Raw genomic sequence first — 19836 nt, 5'->3', positions numbered from 1 at the left:
CTCTCTCATGGAGAAAGCAGTGACCACAAGAGAGTGAAGCAAAGCAAAAATTTTGTCCCTGTAAGAAGTTCATGGTTAGATCTAGGAACATCTCAGAGACTCCTGAATTGTACCATAAAAAGAGACCTGTTAAAAGTAGCTCAGTCCATATTCCTTGATACAGTAAAGTCCCTAGTGGAAGTTGTTGAAGAGATGCTTTCTCTGATTGCATCCAGGGCTAAAATTTAAGGTCTGAGTTTTTATCTCCCAATGTTGATTCTGTTTCTCATGGTCAAAATAGGACCATAGAAATCTCTTCTAAGAGCATGAGCCCCACCACAAATTGTCACTTTCTTTAAAAATTACATAAGCTGGACAAGGCATGAACTTTTGTTGGAAGGTATAGCGTGTGGAGGAGTTATCAGCTGGTTTCACAAATCAAGCTCCATGTTTCTCCACTTTTGTTCTCTCCAGGATTTTCCACTGGTATCTGATTTGGCATTTCTCTGCTGCCACAGTATGTCCTGTCTTTCTTTCTCTGCTGCTTCCTGGCAATCCCCCACCTCCTGCCTGCTTGTAGGAGCAGTGTTGGCAGTACTTTAAAGGGTTACATTCATAACTGGAGGAAGAATTCGCTCTAAACATTTTGCCGATTGTGGGGATACATTCACTTCCCCAGCCTCCCCCCAAAAGTAGTATTTTCCTGAAATGATGCTAGTCAGTCACAGTTATAGGTATGACAAAATTTTCTCAATCAAGGACAACGCTGTGTCTGTCGTACGACTCAATTAAGCTGTATCACATATGTTTTTCCCAAACCAACCGTTCTCTTTGAGAAGGAAGTTAGATTAGAAATGTTGAGACTACATGAGCATTCCAACTCTTGATATCTTCTAAATATGATAAATTCTGATTTTTTTTAAGTTTTCAAGTTCATATAGCGTGATTCTAATTTTCAGGTTCACTCAAGGGTTTACAATTTTCAGTTTACTTTTCTCTGTATCCTTAAGGCACTCCACCATAATCAGACTGAAAAACAGGGACACTTTTTGGACTTCAGACTTATCATTTCACTCTTGAAATAGGCATTTCTATCCACCAGTAGCCCTAGTCTTTAAAATGTTGTCCCCTTTCAATATACTGGATACTCACTGAATATTGTGATTTGTGATATCATTCTTCTGTGGTGTATGTACTAGTTTGTATTCTTCTCAGCTACACGCACTCAAACCAAAACACTATTTTGTTATGACTTCTGATATTTCTTTAAAAATATTTATTTGTTTGTTTGTTTATTTTAGCTGCGCCACCGGGTCTTAGTTGTGGCATGCGGGATCTAGTTCCCCAACTAGGGATCTCTGCATTGGGAGCACAGAGTCTTACCCACTGGACCACCAGGGAAGTCCCCAAGACTTCTGACATTTATACAAGCTGCCTTTCTTCCTTTTTTTTTTTTTAAACATCCTTATTGGAGTTTACTTGCTTTACAATGGCGTGTTAGTTTCTGCTTTATAACAAAATGAATCAGCTATATATATACACATATATCCCCATATCTCTTCCCTCTTGCGTCTCCCTCCCTCCCGCCCTCCCTATCCCACCCCTCTAGGTGGTCACAACAAGCTGTCTTTCTGACTCTTACCGAAAATATAGAAGCAAAAGAACCACCCACTACCACCCCAGGTGTAGTCATTTCTCACAAATGTGGGACACTGATAATCAGCAAATATGCATTTAGTGTTCCTTCTTTCAGCGCAGTACTCTTGCAGCTCTTAAACAATTAATGATGGAGATGGATTTATTCATGTTAAAAGAGGTTTACAATATAATAAGTAAAATATTAGACTGCAGAACAATACGAATGCTATCATAGAATGCTATGAATAAATTGCATGTATATAATTTTATTTATGTAAGTATATGCATAATATACTCTGTACAGTTGAGCATAGGAGAGAGCCTGGAGCCGTAGAAGCCAAAATGTTCAAAGTGATTATTCGTGGGACTTTTGCTGATTTATATTATTTGGGGCTTTTTCCTCCCTTATCTGTATTATCTGAGTGTTCACAGTAAATGGTTTTACTTTGTTCTCATTTTTCTCACCTCATTTTGGTGGGTGGAGAAAGGGAACACAAGCTCCCACATCTTTGATAAATCATGAAATTATAAAAAAGCGTGCTCTGTCTTGTCGGTTGTCACAGATCTGTAGACGTGTTGTGCCACACGGCGTGAAAGCGTTTTCTTTTTATTGAGTCTCTCCTGCGTGCCAAGCACCGCACTAAGAACCTGAAACATGATGTGAAGTCGGTACTATTGCCGCCATCATGCAAATGAGGAAAGGGTTCTGAGAGTTTATGTTACTCGCGTCGCACAGCTGGTGGGTGACAGAAATGAGACTCAGGCTCAGATCTGACTCTACGATCAGCGTTTGGGGTCTTGGTGAATCTCACTGTAGATCTCGTCTGCCTTGAGGATGAAAAGGTTAAGGTACGTGAGTGAATTCTAAAGCGTTGCTTTCAAAAGAAGGTGCTCAGAGATTTTACCAGCGTGGACCGTCTTTCACCGCTTGCCGTGTTTCCCTGTTAGAGTGTAAACTTCTCAAGGCAGAATCACGTGGTCTCAGTAGCCCTTAATTCTCCTCTCACAGGCTGGCGGTAGGGTAGGTGAGCTTCCCCCTGGGACTCTGCAGGAGAAGATTGCCTAGAAGATTCTGAGACGCCGGGTCTGGGAATCTCTGGCCAGTGGACACATCCTGAGGAGGAGACACTGCATACAGCCCTAGAGGCCTCAGTGCTCTTTTCCTTTTAGGGAAAAGGAAGGAAAAGCAGTGGCCTTCTTAGAGCTGGAGGCTGAATCCCCCATGCTCTGGGATTGTGTGAAATTTGCCAGTCTCGGGAGCTAGACTAGCACTGCCTCACCCCCTGCCGAACCTGCAAAGGCATCTTTAAAACAGTCTCTGGAAATTTTTAAAAACTTGGATCTTGAGTTTAGCCCCTTATGTGCTGCAGATTAAACGGTCCGTGGCTGTCACACTGCCTTATCTCCCTTTGTCTTACAGGCTTCCTCTTCCAGTACGCACATCATCTCGGTTCTTTCCCACACTTTATCTCAGACACTGTGGCTTCCTCACGGGATTACTCCGTCCGCCTGATATGTGGCCCCCGGTGCCTCTCTGCCAGTCCACGTTCCCGTAGGAGCTTGATTATAGATCCCCTTGGGATCGTGGACTTCAGTGCGGGATGCATGGAGTTGTGGGTGCCCCATTTTGGGAGAAGGCAAAGTGACATGATGGGATGCTCTGGTTACTATGAAGACATCTTCATTTAGCTCCACTGTGGAGGTGCAGACACGACATTTTTAAAGATCCTCCTAAAAAATGATTTCCCAGGCACCACAGTATACGTGGCATATGTATTGTACGGTCAGGCCATTCAAGATGGCTGTTCCCTTGCTCTCTACATCCCATGCTCGACCAGGCTCGGCTTCGCTCACATGACTATCCAATGCTCCTAATTATAGGCCTTAATCAGTAACTGCCTACGTGCTTGCCCCCGCCCTAGCTGCTGGTTTCCCTGGTAACCGATGAGCCCACCTGGCCTCAATTCCCCCTATAAATGGTAGCCTCCCTCTCCGCTGAGGAGCTAAGAGTATCGCCATGTTCTGGTCAGTGTGTGCGGTACACAGTGCGGGTGTCTCTCCAGGTTCTTTGTGTAGGACCCCCTTGCCCAGGAAGTCAGATGCCTCTGTCGCCGTCTGTGGGCTCTTCCGTCTGGAGGCTGGGTAAACTACAAGACTTGCAGACCTGCGGCGCCACGGCGCTCCTTTGTCAAAGATTCACGCATCTCGAGATAAGAGAACCATGCATGTGATTATTTTCTACATATTAATTAGTCAAAGCTCCGTCTTTAAAATTCAAGTAGTTAGCCGAGCAGTGGGCCGTCCACGTTCATCAGACATTAATTGCGCACCTAGTAAGTACCAGAGGGCCAGGCGCTGGGATTTCTCATCTCTCCGGCCTGTATACCTGTGCTGATTTATGGGATGGATTTAATGTTTTACTTTTAATCTCTTTCTCTTCCAGTTTTCCAAAGAAATTAGTCCGTTTTCTGGGTGAAGAGAAACCAATCTGTTTTCACAGGGTGAGTAATCCTTTGACTCCTTTATATATATTTTTTACTCACGTTACTTTGTAAGCACTCATTCTCTGGGAGTTTTCTCCTACCTGGAACCAAGAGACTCTTTGTACTCATTACATTTCCCCTTCCCTTTGGAGGGGAGGGTTTCCCCTGGTGTTTTTCTGCCATTTCTTTTTGGCTGTTCACAGGTTTTGTCTCTTCTGAGTTGTTACCACCGTTACTATTACCTTGTTCAGTTTGCAGAGGGGATGAGGTAGGAAGTTTCTTCCCGCCCCACCCCCACCCCCGCAGTGGCTGATGCACAGAAACACGGCCGTGGGCAAGGAGAACCCATTTGTTTTGTTCATGTGACATACTGTTTTGTTTTAACACCACGACAGAGAATCATAGGATGTGAGCACTAGATGGGATGTTATAGCTCATCTAGCAAAGAAAGCCCCTATGTCCAGATGGGACAGCTGAGGCCCTGAGGGCTTCCCCCAACCCCGGCATCTGAGCCTAGATTATGAGAGAGGCATTTAACTCTCAGCTGCGTGGGGTCATGCCCTTCCCCATCACAACCCCACACAGAGCTGTCCTTTGAATCCCAGTACCTTCTGGGGATACAGAGTTACAGGCAGTTCAATCCGTTGTAATCCTGATAAACTAATGCTAACGTCCCTCTAAGGCAGGTGTCAGGAGTGATGCTTGTTGCTACTTAACTTTCTAATAATCACACTTGGTTACTACCAAGACAAGAGAGGTTGATTGCATGGAGGTACCCAGAACGTTCCCATTTTGGACCTCCTCTGAGAGGGCCTATTTTTTGTCTCCTTTGCACCTTTACCAAACCACCGCATTTGCAATGCCCCGTCACGTGCTGAGACTCCGTGGTCCACCTGCTTTGCAGCTAGACGCCGAGGCGCACCTGCAGGTGCTTGCTGGCCAACTGCAGAGCGGCACGCCCCCCACTCAGGGCTGTCTGCACCTGCAGAGCGAGGCTTAGCAGGTTTCTTGCATTGCTGTGCAAATTTGGCCCGCAGTCATAGACTCTCGGAGAAACATTTCTTCACTAAAAAAAAAAAAAAAATTATGCTTTGTACGTGAGGGCACAGTTGTGGGGTGTTACGGCGAATATACAAATATGGGATCCCAGAAGGTGAACCTACCTGTGGTTCTTTCGAGACGCCTGTGCCAGACCTGGCTCTGGATCATGTTCATTTAGGTTGATGATCCAGGTGCACTTATTTCCAGAACGTTCCATCTCCTCTAGAGATTGGCCCAAGTGTAGTATTGAGAGCCTGTGTCCGTTATTTTATCCCACTTGTCAACTTAAATCACTTTACCTTAACAAATGGGGGCTTCTCTTCTGCCCTTACTGGAGTCCCTGTAAAGGAACTTGACTTTCCTGCTTATCAGGGTGCAGAGATAGTCTGCTTTCTACCAACGCACTGTACGGAATTTAGGACATAGATTGCTGATTCGCTGAGAGACCGTCCGCCTGCGTATTACTCTAAAATTGATCTCTCCTGTCTCCCCATACTCCGTGTGCATGAATTGTGCATTATTAGAAGTGTGAGTGTTTCCATTTCCTCATCTTATCCAAGAAAAGCCCAGAAGGTTTATCCCCAGAGCACACCAAAGTATAACATGGGACACTGAGGTCTGCTGCTACCTAGGGAATCAAAGGGTCTCTGTGGAACTAAGAGATTGATAAAGACTAAAACAGGACACAGTTCAGGGCCTTAGGAAAGGGGGAATGTGCTAAATTCCTTGCCTATTTTGTGCTATTCTTTAAGTAAAGAATAAACTGGTAGAGAGGGGTGTGAGGTAAGAAATGGTAAAGCGATAAAATAAGTTCCACCTGAACTCACGCCGACCACTTGTGGCAACTTCGGTTTCCTGCTGGGTCACAAGTAGCTTGAAGTCGACAGTCAGGAGGTATCAAATCATTATCCCAAATACTACAAGCTGTTTGCTTTTACCAGTTGGGGGAAAACTAAACACACACCGAAGCCGTGAGTTTTCAAAAAGCAGCTCAGAGGCTGATCCCCACATCTTGGGTTTGTACCACACAGGTCCACATGCTGCACGCGGGTCCGCCTTGTAAAAACATGTGTCACTGGGCTCCAGCTCATGGTATATGCGGGGTGGCTGGACCCGGGAACAAGGCTGCTGTTGTTTCCAAGCTCGAACAGTGCTCGGCCTCGATGGTGTCCCTTTAAGGGAAATCTAGGGAAATGCTCTTGCCAGCGCTGGGATTTTATTTGCTAGAGGCCAAGTAGCAATGGCATGTGTTGGTTCCATAGCAACATGTCTCTGCAGCCAGAAAAAATATAATGACTGTGGCAGCCAGTGTATCCCGGGCAGGTTGAGCACAGCCCCGATGCCTCCTTTTATTTTCCACCTTATCCTGGCCCGCCTTTCCCCTCCTGTAGAGAGTGTGGGCTGCTATCTCTGCTATTAACACTTGCCTCCTGTCCCCACCGAGCTGGGGACTCGAGGAGGGAGGCGGTGTCTGTAGTAAAATTCTGCAGGGCCCCGAGTGTGCCAGCAGAGCTGGCAGAGCCTCCCTGCCTCAGCAAAGCCAAGTCGGCGGAGAGTCTGTCCTTTTCATCATCCCTGTGGCCAAGCAGCCCTGGCAGGGTGGCTCAGTGGGCAGGGTACTTCCTGTATATTGCGGTCAGCTGCTCCTGGCTGGAAAGGGGGCAGGGAAACAGTGGTGTGAGATCTAGGGAAACAGAGGACCCGTTTAATGTGCTCCACAGGGATTGAGGAGACCCCTCCCGGGGCAGAGTGCAGTGCCAGGCACGGTAGGGCTGCACCCAGAGATCAGTGCACGTGGCACACCTTCTAGGCGCTTCCACCAGAGATGCAGTTTCCAATTGCAGTCTCTCCAGTGTGTGGGGTTGAGGTTTTAACATTTCTCTGATGTTTTCTCTAAAATCCTCCATGAAACCATTATAATCACTCTTGATATCAACAGATGCTTTTTTCCCCCTAAACTCCTGAAACATTTAAAAAATCTTTACCATCTATTTGACATTTGGTTTGTATTTCCTTTTTTAATACATAACGCTTTGTGGGCCTGAACTCTTTCTAGTTAGAGGGTAAGGCCTTCGAGGTCAGGAACCATCTATCTTTCTCTTCATCTGTTTTTTATTTTTTGCTCTAACGCTCAGAACTGAGCTCTGTAGATAGTAACCATACATTAATATTTCTTCATGATAACATTATAGTCTCATCCAGTCTCATAAGGAAGCTTTGAGGCAAGTGTGTAAATATACTAAATTCTTTTAAATTCTTCAGAGAAAAGATAAATTCAAGAAATTCTTTAACTGCTGTGGTTTAAAAAAAAATGTAGATATGAAATCACAAGGTAAGAATATCTAAAGACTTCACATTTCCTCTTCTTCCTCTTTGTGGCTACTGACCATGACCTGTGTACCATAGGGTTTCACAGTGGCACTGAAGTCATCCCCCCCCCCCAGCCTTCTTCTCCCCCAATATTCACTACTTTGGTTGAATTAGCCTTACTATATACCTTTTGGGCCAGGCCTCTCAGTCAAACCCCTAGCCATGTCTTTGGAGCTATTAAGTAAGAGATTGGAAGGATTTTTCAATAAGGTGACAGGTTTGATAGATTAGGATAGTAGTTCCTAATTTAGTTTTGAGGTCTGTTGGAGGAGGGAAGGTTTTTATTGTATAAAAGCCTTTATCTTCAAAGAGTACTCTTCCCTTCCCAAGTCCTGAGCCAACTGAGAACCAATACAAGTGTAACCATAAGGCAGATGGAGCCAGGGTGCACCTCGGTGACTGACGACAGTTAACTGAGTTAGAAGTTGTATCTCAGGTTGGGAACCAAAGAGCTTCCCAACTCATTCTCTAGTCTGGGCTTGATCACAGTCTACCCGCAGGAAAGTTTTGGGTCTGCAGGCCACTGTCTGCGTGAGGAAGGAAGGAAAAAGAGACCCCAGTTCTATGCACAGCCCCCCACCCCGTGCTCAACATTTTAAGTCTACCCAGTGGTGGATTAACCCTACCCAGTGGAGTTAGTTTCTCAAGGAGAGGCATGGTCCACGCCGGGTTTAGCCTCCAGCCAGCTACCTCACTCCACATCCTTGGGAAAGAAAAAGGATGAAGTAAAAAAAGGCCAGGAGGGCTTTGAGAAAATCCTTCCCATAGAAAATAGAGGAATGGAGTGTGCTGTTGACCTCGGGCTCTGCTCTCACCTCTCACTCTCCACGCTTTGGTCCCCAGTCTCCCTCTGGCCATCTCACCCACTGGGTTTTATTCGTAACTCCTTGGTTCTTATATCTGTTTACTGGTTTATTGTTAGTCTCCTCTTTTAGAACGTTAGTGAAAGCAGAAACCTCATCCGTATCATTGACTGCTGTATTGCAGTACTCGAAGCTATACACGCACATAGGAGGCATTTGATTAAACCTTTCAATACATTAAATGTTTTTATGCCTCTTCTCACGTTTAATTGCCTGGATGTCCTTGTGCCCCATCTTGCCTGGCACATACCTATTCATATCATAACACTCAGTTCATCTGTCAGTTCTCATGGAATCTTCCAGTTTCCTTTCTTCCAAGGGGAAGGAGCACCTTTTTGTTTGTAACCAGTTGCCAGGAGTTGTGTGCGCGCTCATGTCTGCATCTTCTTTGAGTGTGTACACCTGTGTGTGCTCTCTTTCTGGATATGGTTCTGTAACACTTAAGTTCACTTATTTGTTTATATATTTATCACCTTTACTGGATTGTAAACTCCTTGGGAACTGGGAAACCTTATGTCCCTGTTTCTGTAATACCTGCCATGTAGTAGGTGCTCAGTAAATGTAAGTGATATTAGCACTCTTTACCACATGCCAGGTACTGCTGTGTCTTAGTGCTTAAAACAACTTTCTAAGTACTTGCGTGTATTAATGTATGTAATCCTCACAACAACAAGCTTACCAGATACATTTTTTTTTTTTTTTTTTTGGTACGCGTGCCTCTCACTGCTGTGGCCTCTCCCATTGCGGAGCACAGGCTCCGGACGCATGGGCTCAGCAGCCATGGCTCACGGGCCTAGCTGCTCCACGGCATGTGGTATCTTCCCGGACCGGGGCACGAACCCGTGTCCCCTGCATGGGCAGGCGGACTCTCAACACTGCGCCACCAGGGAAGCCCCAGATACATTTTTAACTCTCACAGATAAGGAAACTGGGGCATAGAGAGTTGAGGTGACTAGCCTATGGTCTCACAGCTAGTCTGTTTCTATAGCTGTTACTGTCTGCTGATTCTCCGAGAAGGACCGTATAGACGGACGAATGAATGACTAAATGGGAACCCTAGAAGCCCAGATGCATATCGTTAAACAGGGCCACAGTAAGAAACGATCACCAAGCCAACCTGTGATTAGCCATGGTTGATGTAGGTCCCTGGATGAATCCCTGAAGTTTTATAGTAGCTATTGTGCTTAATCCCTAATTATCCATGCCAGCAGAGTGGTATTAGTTAATGGAAGTAAATAATTGTCATTATATTTGGGGGATTATTTCTTAATGGGAAGATTGTTAAATCATCAATTACGAGTTACAGTTGCTCTGTGTAAGGCTCACTGCTAAATTTGGGGAGAACTGGGAGGTCAGAGGAAGTGAGTTGGAGGGTGAAAAGGAGAACTCAGGAGTATAAACTAAGGTGGTCGTGTTTCACAGGCCCTTGCTTACTTGAAGAGGTACGATGACAGGTAAAGTTAAGGAAATCAAAAGAAGTAAAGGGCAGTCAATATGAGAATCACAAGGCATTATTACACATGATTAATTGCCAAATGGTGATAGTAGAGAAAATGCAAGTCATCGTGTTAGTCAGGATAGGATGGGCCTCATGCTTCAGAGAGGCAATCCTAAACTCTCACTGGCTTAACCAAGTAGAAGTTTCCTTCTCCCTCAGTCAGCATGCGCTGTGAATCTGGTGTCTCTGCAGGACACCGTCCTCCACGCATGGCTCCCCAATGCAGGCTGCATGGATCTTTTCATCCTACCAGCTAGAGACCTCCCTGTAATCACAGGGGGAGAGAGAAAACTTGGAGAATTACACGAGCGATGCAATGCTTCAGAGCTTTGCCCTGGAAAGGGCATGTACCACCTGCTATGTCCTAGACAAGGCATTCAGCCTTTTATACGTAAGCTCCCACCTTTCCAATCCTCAGGTTCCTTTTTGTGTTTCTCCCACCCAGCACACGGTAGGTGCTCCATGAGTATCTGTAGGGTGAAGGAATGAACGAACGTAGCGATGAATTGTCACTCGTGACTGATTGTGTTTGTAACAGGAATGCACATGACGGCCCCTGAACCCAGACTTGGAAAAACTAAGCCTGGCTTGAAGATGCTGATTAAAATTAAAAGAGCATTATTTAAAAAAAAAAAATAATAACAGAGCTGACATTGATTAGCCACAGTGCGTGGAAGATCATGAAGACATGAACAGATTAAATCCAACCTAGCTGGTGGTTGAGCCCTTGATAAAGCCCAGCCTTTCACGCTTCAGCCCTGTCCCGGCCCTGTCACTGTCTGTCCCCTGCGTGAAGTCACAGTTCATGTGTTACCTGGCGCCAGCTGCCCTTCTAGCCTTGTTCCTCCTGAACCAGGTAGAGATTACTGTCCTCATTTTAAAACAAAGAAACTGAATTAAGGGGAGGTTAACCTGTCCAGGATGCTGCCGTGATTCCAGCCCAGGTGTGTTCGACTGCACTGCACCGTCTCTCCCCTGCGTCAGGCTCTCTCGCACGTGCACCTGCTGCCTCCAGTCCTGGAGTCTGGCAGACGGCAGCATCCACCTCCAGGTCAATGGAGAAAGGGGCTTCCGGACAGGGGCAAAGCGTGGCTGAGCCCAGCATAGCAGCCGACTGTGAAAAATAGGTTGGAAACTCTGTGTGTGAATCAATATGGAAAGCGGTATGCTCAGAGAGAGTGGGGCAGATCGCACTGGAAAGGTAGGGAGGGGTCACAGCACATGTGTCAGACCAAAGAACGGGGCCTCTCAGCCACGTCTCCATGTGTTGTATTTGATCAAGAGAAACCTGAGGGCTTCCCTGGTGGCGCAATGGTTGAGAGTCTGCCTGCCGACGCAGGGGACACGGGTTCGTGCCCCGGTCCGGGAAGATCTCACATGCCACGGAGCGGCTGGGCCCGTGAGCCATGGCCGCTGGGCCTGTGCGTCCGGAGGCTGTGCTCTGCAACGGGAGAGGCCCCAACAGTGAGAGGCCCGTGTACCGCAAAAAAAAAGAAAAAAAAAGAAACCTGAATGCTGGGAGTCCCAGGGATCACAGCCACTAACAGATTCCTAGAAAATGGGGCTTGTTTCTGGTTTGTGGGGGGTGGTCGGTGGAGATGGAGGGGCCCTGCCTGTCTTTGTTTTAATGTGAGCAGGGCAGTACTGTGGAGCGGGTCCTGAACTGAGGGCTCGTAATCACTGGAGATCTTTCAGCAAGCTGGTGATGGGACCAGCCTTGTTTCAGTGAGATTAGCTTTACAACTGTGTTCACGGCCCAGGAGATGGTGGGGAGAAAACCAGAGACGGGGGCCCTGGTTGGGAGGTTATTACAGGCAAAAGGAAATAAGACTTTGAAAACTTGGGAGCATTATGAAGGGACAGATGTGATTGACACTACAAGGAAAAAATTGACCAAAACGGGATGATTGTGTGGATGTAAGAAACAAGGGGGGGAGTTGGAGACTCCTTTTTGAGACTGACTTTTTGAGCCCAGGTGGCTATTGAAGGTGTCCTATGTTATATATTTGTTGAGCTTTTTTTTTTTTGCGCGGTACACGGGCCTCTCACTGCTGTGGCCTCTCCCGTTGCGGGGCACAGGCTCCGGACGCGCAGGCTTAGCGGCCATGGCTCACGGGCCCAGCCGCTCCGTGGCATGTGGGATCCTCCCGGACCGGGGCACAAACCCGTGTCCCCTGCATCAGCAGGCGGACTCTTAACCACTGCGCCACCAGGGAAAGCCCTTGAGCTTATTTCAGTAACAGTGTTGTTCTATGAGTTGAGGCTTCTTGGGTAGAATTGGCAGTAGCCTTAGACCAAGATAAGCCCCCTTTGAGTAACTGCGTATCGTCTTAACCCCAACCTTATCTCTTCCTGCCCTGCCCTCCCCAAGGTTTAGGATCAATTCTTAAATCAGCAGCAAAGTCATCAGGCTGCAATTTCATCTCCGTCGTGGCCCTCTAGTGGAGATAATGGCTTAAACGTGGGCCGTTTAAACGTGGAATTAAATGTTGCAGCATCTAGCCCCTGATGAGAGAGGGCTCACCGTCCACGCAGTGAGAACTGTCTTTCTCTCCTGCTGGTTTGCCTCGTTACCAGACTCAAGCTCCCCATGGCTCTGGGAAACACGTGGCAACATTTTGCTGGTTGGTCAAGATTTTGCAAGCTGACAGTTCATGTGAGCTTCACAAGGCCACTGCACATTGCTTTCTTGGTCGTTTTAGTCTGACAGGAGAGTGCCAGTTTTGATAGAAGGGAGAAAGAAGGCTGATGTGACAGAAGGGGAATGTTTTGCATTCCCATTTTACTTTCTGGGACTAGTCGTATCACATTTCATAGGCGCCTGTCTCTAGTGGCAGAGGACAGTCTAATGAGAGAAGCTAAATTGTATGCAGTTCACACACCTCAACTCTTAGCTCCCAAGAACCAGAGTGAGTGCTGAGTCCCTGGGATTCAGGAGTCCATCAGTCCCAGGTCTCTTTTCCTTGAATATAGGCTGGAGTTGGAGAGATGCTAGCAGGGGAGAAGAAAACTCCTAACCTCCTGCCTTTCTTCTTCTCTGCTTTCTGTGTGGGTCTGGGAAGCTGGCATCTCTGGCCAGAGGTGCAGAAAGTGTGATAGAGGAGGAGGGCTTCAGGTCGCCGTCGCTCTCCCTGGAATGCCCTTGGCCCTTCTGACACTGCCCTTGGTGGGTAGACCTTCCCGCTTGCCCTAGTTGGCAAGAGAACTGCTCCTCTCTATGAAAGCTTTGCCCCTTCTCCAATCTGAGCAAGGAATAGGGCCCTGCTTCGAGTGGGAGACACTTGGCATTCCCCATTATTTCAAGCCCTCTTACCAGCCCATAAAATCACCACAATTTGTTAGATTGATTCTTAAGATTCCTTTGAAATAGCAAGATGATCGGAAACCTCCATCATGTTTGGGATGGGGGAGGTTGTACATTTAAACAGAAGCGCTGAGCTATTTATAGATTGTGCTGTATTATGTTTCAGGGAGAAGGTGGCAGTAAGCTTTGTTCCCCACCTTGTATAGTTTCAAGAGTAGTTTCTCACTTGTTACTAGAAGGCTGTAAACATTTCGAGTCTCCAGTGATATCTATATTCTTTTGATGTACTTTGCAGAGAAACTCAAGCAGGAACAGGCTTCAGAGTAAGCTAACGAAAGCATCTTGGGCTTTTGATCACTTTCCATTAGCATGAACGGTAATCTCTGTCCTGTCGGATTTTGTTTGAAAGGGCGTTTGCTGTTTAATGAAGATAAACACGTTGCTGGGTATTTAATACGTCTTCTCAACTCAGGGACTGAAAAATTCATACGTGAGATTAGCCCTGTTGCCAGAGAGGGGATTTTCAATGTCCCAAACATTTCTCCAGCCATTGGCTGAACTTCTGAAATGTGCCTGTGCTAAAAAGAGCAGATACCGAACAGATATGTCATTTACAAAGCCTTCTTTTTCAATGGTGAGTCCCAGGGGCCTTTCAACCAAGTTGTTGCTATGTAATATTTGGTCAAAGGAAACCTGAGTGTAAGGAGGACACGTGATCACAGCCGCTCACAAATTCCTAGAAAGTGATGCTTGTTGTTTGTTGCTGGTTAGATGGTGGCCGTGTGGGGCAGGGGGTCTGAGCCGCTTTTCTTGTCACTGTTTTAATGCATATTCTGCTGTTGCTACTGACTCTGGCTCTTGCTCTGACTTGCAGGAGGGAGAGTATAACTGCGCTTCTTGGTGTCTGAAAACCTATGGGGAGAAATCTGAGAAGGCAGGTCGCAGGGCCAGCCATAGGCTTTGCTCAGCCCATTCTGTTGCTCTTTGCTTGCTGACATATTGGGAGAAAAAAAAAGGCTTGGGTTCTAAAGTTGATTCTGTCTTAAGAGAAGAGTGCCTTTTAAATGTTTAGAACTTGGAAATGCTGTTTTTAAAATAAATTTAGTATTTGAAAAACAGGTGTCCAAGGAGTACAGATTCCTAATTGAAAGAGAACAGTAAACAAAGCAGTCGCTTCCCTGTTACTGTAAAGTGCTTTCCTTTCCTACAGAGTTGAGGGGCGGATTGGAGATGCGCCTGTGGTCACATGCAGCTGTTTCCAGGTTCTGTGACCGTGGTAGATTCCATGGCTCCACATCAGAGTCACTTGTGTCTTCTGCAGGAGTTATTTAGGGCCATGCAAACAAGTGGTGCTTTCTGAGGAAGGGGGACAGTGTATTAAAACCCTGTGGTGAAACCTTTCCTATCGGCCTGGGTGGCAGAACTTCTGAGGGTGAGAACATTCCTGTCGCTGTGAGGCTGAGGGGAGGGGGTGCCCCGTGTGTTCTGCTGCCAGCTCACACCTGGCTGCCTCGGGGCATCCTGTCCTGTCACTAGACTTCCCCTCGAGTCTGCACAGACATCAGAGGGACCTGGTGAGGAGAAGGATGGGAGCAAGGTCAGAGCTGCACGCTTAGCAGCTCAGGTGCAGGAGGAAGCCAGGCCACCTGGGAGGGTCCTCTGGCAGTGGGTCAGCCACTCGGGCAGCGTGGTGGCCTGAGACTGACCTTCTCACCCCTGCTGATGCCCCACAGAGTCCATCCTGTTTGCTCCAAGCCTCCGCAGCCTCACTTCTCTGTCCCCTGCTCCCTGAAGGCCACTTCTGCAGTGGGTGTATTAACTTGAATTTCTGAGATCATGAGTGAGCAGTTTGGAGAAGAAGGTAGGTGCTCCAGGCTTCTACCCCTAGTCCTGCAATAGACTCAAGCTTATTCACTTAGTGTCTCTTGTGTTACAAGACAAAGGTTAGGGATAAGTCCTATTATGGAATTATTATGTTTGCTGCCTGTCCATTTATGAGGGGGAGTGGAAGATAGAGGCAGGTGCCCTGTAAATTCCCATGCACGGTTTCTCCTGTTTGAACTCAGGATAATTTGATTCGCGTGCGGATGCCCCCTAGTGGCCAGCACGGGGCCCTTGAAGAAGGACGGTCCCAACTGCCACGGCCTCCCATCCCCAAGGAAACGCAACGCCCACTTCACAGGAGTTGAGTGTCACATCAAGTCTGTATTTCCTTACTACGCTTTGTCTACCACGTAGGAAAAAAATCCAAAGCATTGTTACAGAACAGAGAAAGAAGTACTATTGCTCCACTAAAGGAGGAGAACTCTTAGGTCTGTAGCACATCTGTATTATAAGTCTACTGGATGTGACAGAAGACCCTTTAAAGCTTTGATGTAAATATTTTCACGGCCAACCGATGCACTAAAGGAGAATTATACTATTGGCAATAGTGGGCAAGTCGTCTGCTGGCTTCCTACCCTTAAGTAGACAAGCTTTATAAAACTTCAGAATTTTCTCAGCCGTTTAGTTGGCCAAGGCAAACTTTGTTTTCCTCACGCAGAAGGTTGATATATATAGTTAACCTTCTGCTTGCTGACTCCAGAGCTTTAACATAGTCTTATATAACGAAAGCTTTATTCACTCATGATTATCTTTTGAAGGAATTGTGTAAATTCTGTTTCTGATGAATTTTTTTTCTAGTCAGCTCAACCAGTCAAGTATGAAATGAGTGGCTAGTGTGAGCTTGATCAAGTGCATAGGAATCACCTTGGGGTCTTGTTAAAATGCAGTTTCTGACCCTCCAGGGCTGAGGTGAGGCCCGAGATTCTGGATTTCTAAGAAGCTCCCAGGTGATGCCAAAGACCGCACTTAGAGAAACAAAAGAATAGTTGAGTAGCAAGGTGGTAGGTGATGCAGTCTGTGTCCTCCAGAATCTTATGAGCTAAAAAGGGACTTGAAAAAGTATACAAGTAATTAGGGCATAAGACAGAACGTAATGAAATGTACAATGAAAGTAAAAACGTGCTTTAGGGAGTTAGAGGTGGAAATGATCGCTTCTGCTTGGGAAGATCTGGAAAGTTTTCATGGAGAAGGTGATTTTTGAAATTGGAGTTGAGGTTTCGGTTAGTCTGCAGCAGCGGTGGGTAGGGGTGGTGAAGGCAAATGAGTCAAAAAGCATAGATTCTGGAAAATGAAGCGTATGTCCAAGGAACAAGCAGCAGCCCATTTGCCTGGGGTGGGGAAGGTATGAGATACGGTTGGAAAAGTAAGTAGAAGTGATACTATGGACTGTCAGGCAGTGTAGGATGAAAACTCTGGACTAAAATCAAGTAGATTTTAGTTTGTAGATTTTCTGATGAAGCCCATTCTAACTGCTGTGAGGTGATAACTGCATTGTAGTTTTGATTTGCATTTCTCTAATAATTAGTGATGTTGAGCAGCTTTTCATGTGCCTCTTGGCCATCTGTATGTCCTCTTTGGAGAAATGTCTACTTAGGTCTTCTGCCCATTTTTTGATTGGGTTGTTTGTTTTTTTAATATTGAGCTGCATGAGCTGTTTATATATTTTGGAGATTAATCCTTTGTCCGTTGATTTGTTTGCAAATATTTTCTCCTATTCTGAGGGTTGTCTTTTTGTCTTTGTAGTTTGCTTTGCAAAAGCTTTTAAGTTTCATTAGGTCCCATTTGTTTATTTTTGTTTTTATTTCCATTACTCTAGGAGGTGGATCAAAAAAGATCTTGCTGTGATTTATGTCAAAGAGTGTTCTTACTATGCTTTCCTCTAAGAGATTTATAGTGTCTGGCCTTACATTTAGGTCTTTAATCCATTTTGAGTTTTTTTTTGTGTATGGTGTTAGGGAGTGTTCTAATTTCATTCTTTTACATGTAGCTGTCCAGTTTTCCCAGCACCACTTATTGAAGAGACTCTCTTTTCTCCATTCTATATCCTTGCCTCCTTATAGATTAGTTGACCATAGATGTGTGGCTTTATCTCTGGGCTTTCTATCCTGTTCCATTGATCTATATTTTTTTGTGCCAGTACCATATCATATTGTCTTGATTACTATAGCTTTGTAGTATACTCTGAAGTCAGAGAGTCTAATTCCTCCAGCTCCGTTTTTTTCCCTCAAGACTGCTTTGGCTATTCGGGGTCTTCTTTTGTGTCTCCATACAAATTTTAAGATATTTTGTTCTAGTTATGTTTTTAAAAAAAATGCCACTGGTAATTTGATGGGGATTGCATTTAATCTGTATATTGCTTTGGGTAGTATAGTCATCTTCACAATATTGTTTCTTCCAATCCAGGAACATGGTATGTCTCTCCATCTGTTTGTGTCATCTTTGATTTCTTTCATCAGTGTCTCATAGTTTTCTGAGTACAGGTCTTTTACCTCCTTAGGTAGGTTTATTCCTAGGTTTTTTGTTGCAATGGTGAATGGTATTGTTTCCTTAATTTCTCTTTCTGATCTTTCATCCTTAGTGTATAGGAATGCAAGAGATTTCTGTGCATTAATTTTGTATCCTGCGACTTTACCAAATTCATTGATTAGCTCTAGTAGTTTTCTGGTGGCATCTTTAGGACTCTCTATGTATAGTATCATGTCAACTGCAAACAGTGACAGTTTTACTTTTTTTTTCAATTTGTATTCCTTTTATTTCTTTTTCTTCTCTGATTGCCGTGGCTAGGACTTCCAAAAGTATGTTGAATAGTAGTGGTGAAGAGTGGACATCCTTGTTTTGTTCCTGATCTTAGAGGAAATGCTTTCAGTTTCTCATCACTGAGAATGATGTTTGCTGTGGGTTTGTCATATATGGCCTTTATCATGTTGAGGTAGGTTCCCTCTATGCCCACTTTCTGGAGAGTTTTTATCATAAATGGGTGTTGAATTTTGTCAAAAGCTTTTTCTGCATCTATTGCGATGATCATATGGTTTTTAGTCTTCAATTTGTTAATATGGTGTATCACATTAATTGATTTGTGTATATTGAAGAATCCTTGCATCCCTGGGATAAATCCCATACACCATGGTGTATGATCCTTTTAATGTGTTGTTGGATTCCGTTTGCTAGTATTTTGTTGAGAATTTTTGCATCTATATTCATCAGTGATACTGGTCTGTAATTTTCTTTTTTGTAGTATCTTTGTCTAGTTTTGGTATCAGGGTGATGGTGGCCTCCTAGAATGAGTTTGGGAGTGTTCCTTCCTCTGCAATTTCTTGGAAGCTTTTGAGAAGGATGGGTGTCAGCTCTTCTCTAAATGTTTGATAGAATTCACCTGTGAAGCCATCTGGTCCTGGACTTCTGTTTGTTGGAAGATTTTTAATCACAGTTTCAATTTCATTACTTGTGATTTGTCTGTTTATATTTTCTGTTTCTTCCTGGTTCAGTCTTGGAAGGTTATACCTTTCTAAGAATTTGTCCATTTCTTCCAGGTTGTCCATTTTATTGGCACAGAGTGGCTTCTAGTAGTCTCTTAGGATGCTTTGTATTTCTGTGGTGTCCATTGTAACTTCTCCTTGTTCATTTCTAACTTTATTGATTTGAGTCCTCTCCCTCTTTTTCTTGATGAGTCTGGCTAAAGGTTTATCAATTTTGTTTATCTTCTCAAAGAACCAGCTTTTAGTTTTATTGATCTTTGCTATTGTTTTCTTTGTTTCTATTTCATTTATTTCTGCTCTGATCTTGATGATTTCTTTCCTTCTGCTAACTTTGGGTTTTGTTTGTTCTTCTTTCTCTAGTTCCTTTAGGTGTAAGGTTAGATTGTTTATATGAGATTTTTCTTGTTTCTTGAGGTAGGCTTGTGTAGCTATAAACTTCCCTCTTAGAACTACTTTTGCTGCATCTCATAGGTTTTGGATCATTGTGTTTTGTTGTAATTTGTCTCTAGGTATAAGTGTTCTCCAGTTTGTGAGTCACCCACCCAGCAGTTATGGGATTTGATTTTATTGTGACTGCGCCCCTCCTACCGCCTCATTGTGGCTTCTCCTTTGTCTTTGGATGTGGGTATGTTTTTTGGTGAGTTCCAGTGTCTTCCTGTCAATGATTGTTCAGCAGTTAGTTGTGATTCTGGTGCTCTTGCAAGAGGGAGTGAGCGCACGTCCTTCTACTCTGCCATCTTGAACCAATCTCCATCCTTGCACTTCGTCTAAAATAGCTTCTTACCCTGCTTTGCTTTTTTCATAACACTTTTTGCCATCTGACATTATGATTTTTTATTTGTGCCAAGAATGGCAAGTAGGGCCAAGCCTTGCCCTCAAGGAGCTTATAGTCAACTGGAAGAGATAGACAGTAAATACGTAAACGAATATATATAATGAGAAATGAAGGGAAAATGAGAAAAAATAACAAGGGGGAGGGATGGAGCCACTTCAGCCTGGGTGGGCAGGAAAAGCCTGGCTTAGGAGATGACATTAACCTGAAGATAGGCAGAGCAACTGGCATATGCAAAAGCCTTGAGATAAGGAGTGCTTGGCACATTCAGAGAACCTGATCTTGAACCCATGTGGCTGAAGACCAGGGTGAGTTAGAGGGCTATGAAGTTAGAGTTGGCAAGCCACAGATAGTGAAGAGCCTTGGAACTGACAAGGAGGTTCGATTCTGTTAAGTACCTGGAAAGTCACGTGAGGGCTTAAACACGCAGGGTGGATTAGAGGATGGCAAGAAAGCAGGGAATGGGGA

At 45.0% G+C, this 19836-nt stretch overlaps 1 protein-coding gene across 14 annotated transcripts in view; it reads left to right on the top strand.

Moving 5' to 3' along the window:
• The window catches only part of ATXN1 (ataxin 1), a 520605-nt gene that overhangs the window by 326186 nt on the left and 174583 nt on the right, over positions 1-19836 (top strand). For all 14 annotated transcript variants that reach the window (XR_013830337.1, XM_079935510.1, XM_079935503.1 and 11 more), the window contains one exon: positions 4061-4118. The gene's annotated coding sequence lies outside the window, so the exon portion shown is untranslated. The remainder of the gene's footprint in view (positions 1-4060; positions 4119-19836) is intronic.

This window comes from Stenella coeruleoalba (genome assembly GCF_951394435.1).
Source record: "Stenella coeruleoalba genome assembly, chromosome: 10".
Taxonomy (NCBI): Eukaryota; Metazoa; Chordata; class Mammalia; order Artiodactyla; family Delphinidae; genus Stenella; species Stenella coeruleoalba.
This window is presented reverse-complemented; position numbering and strand designations above follow the sequence as displayed.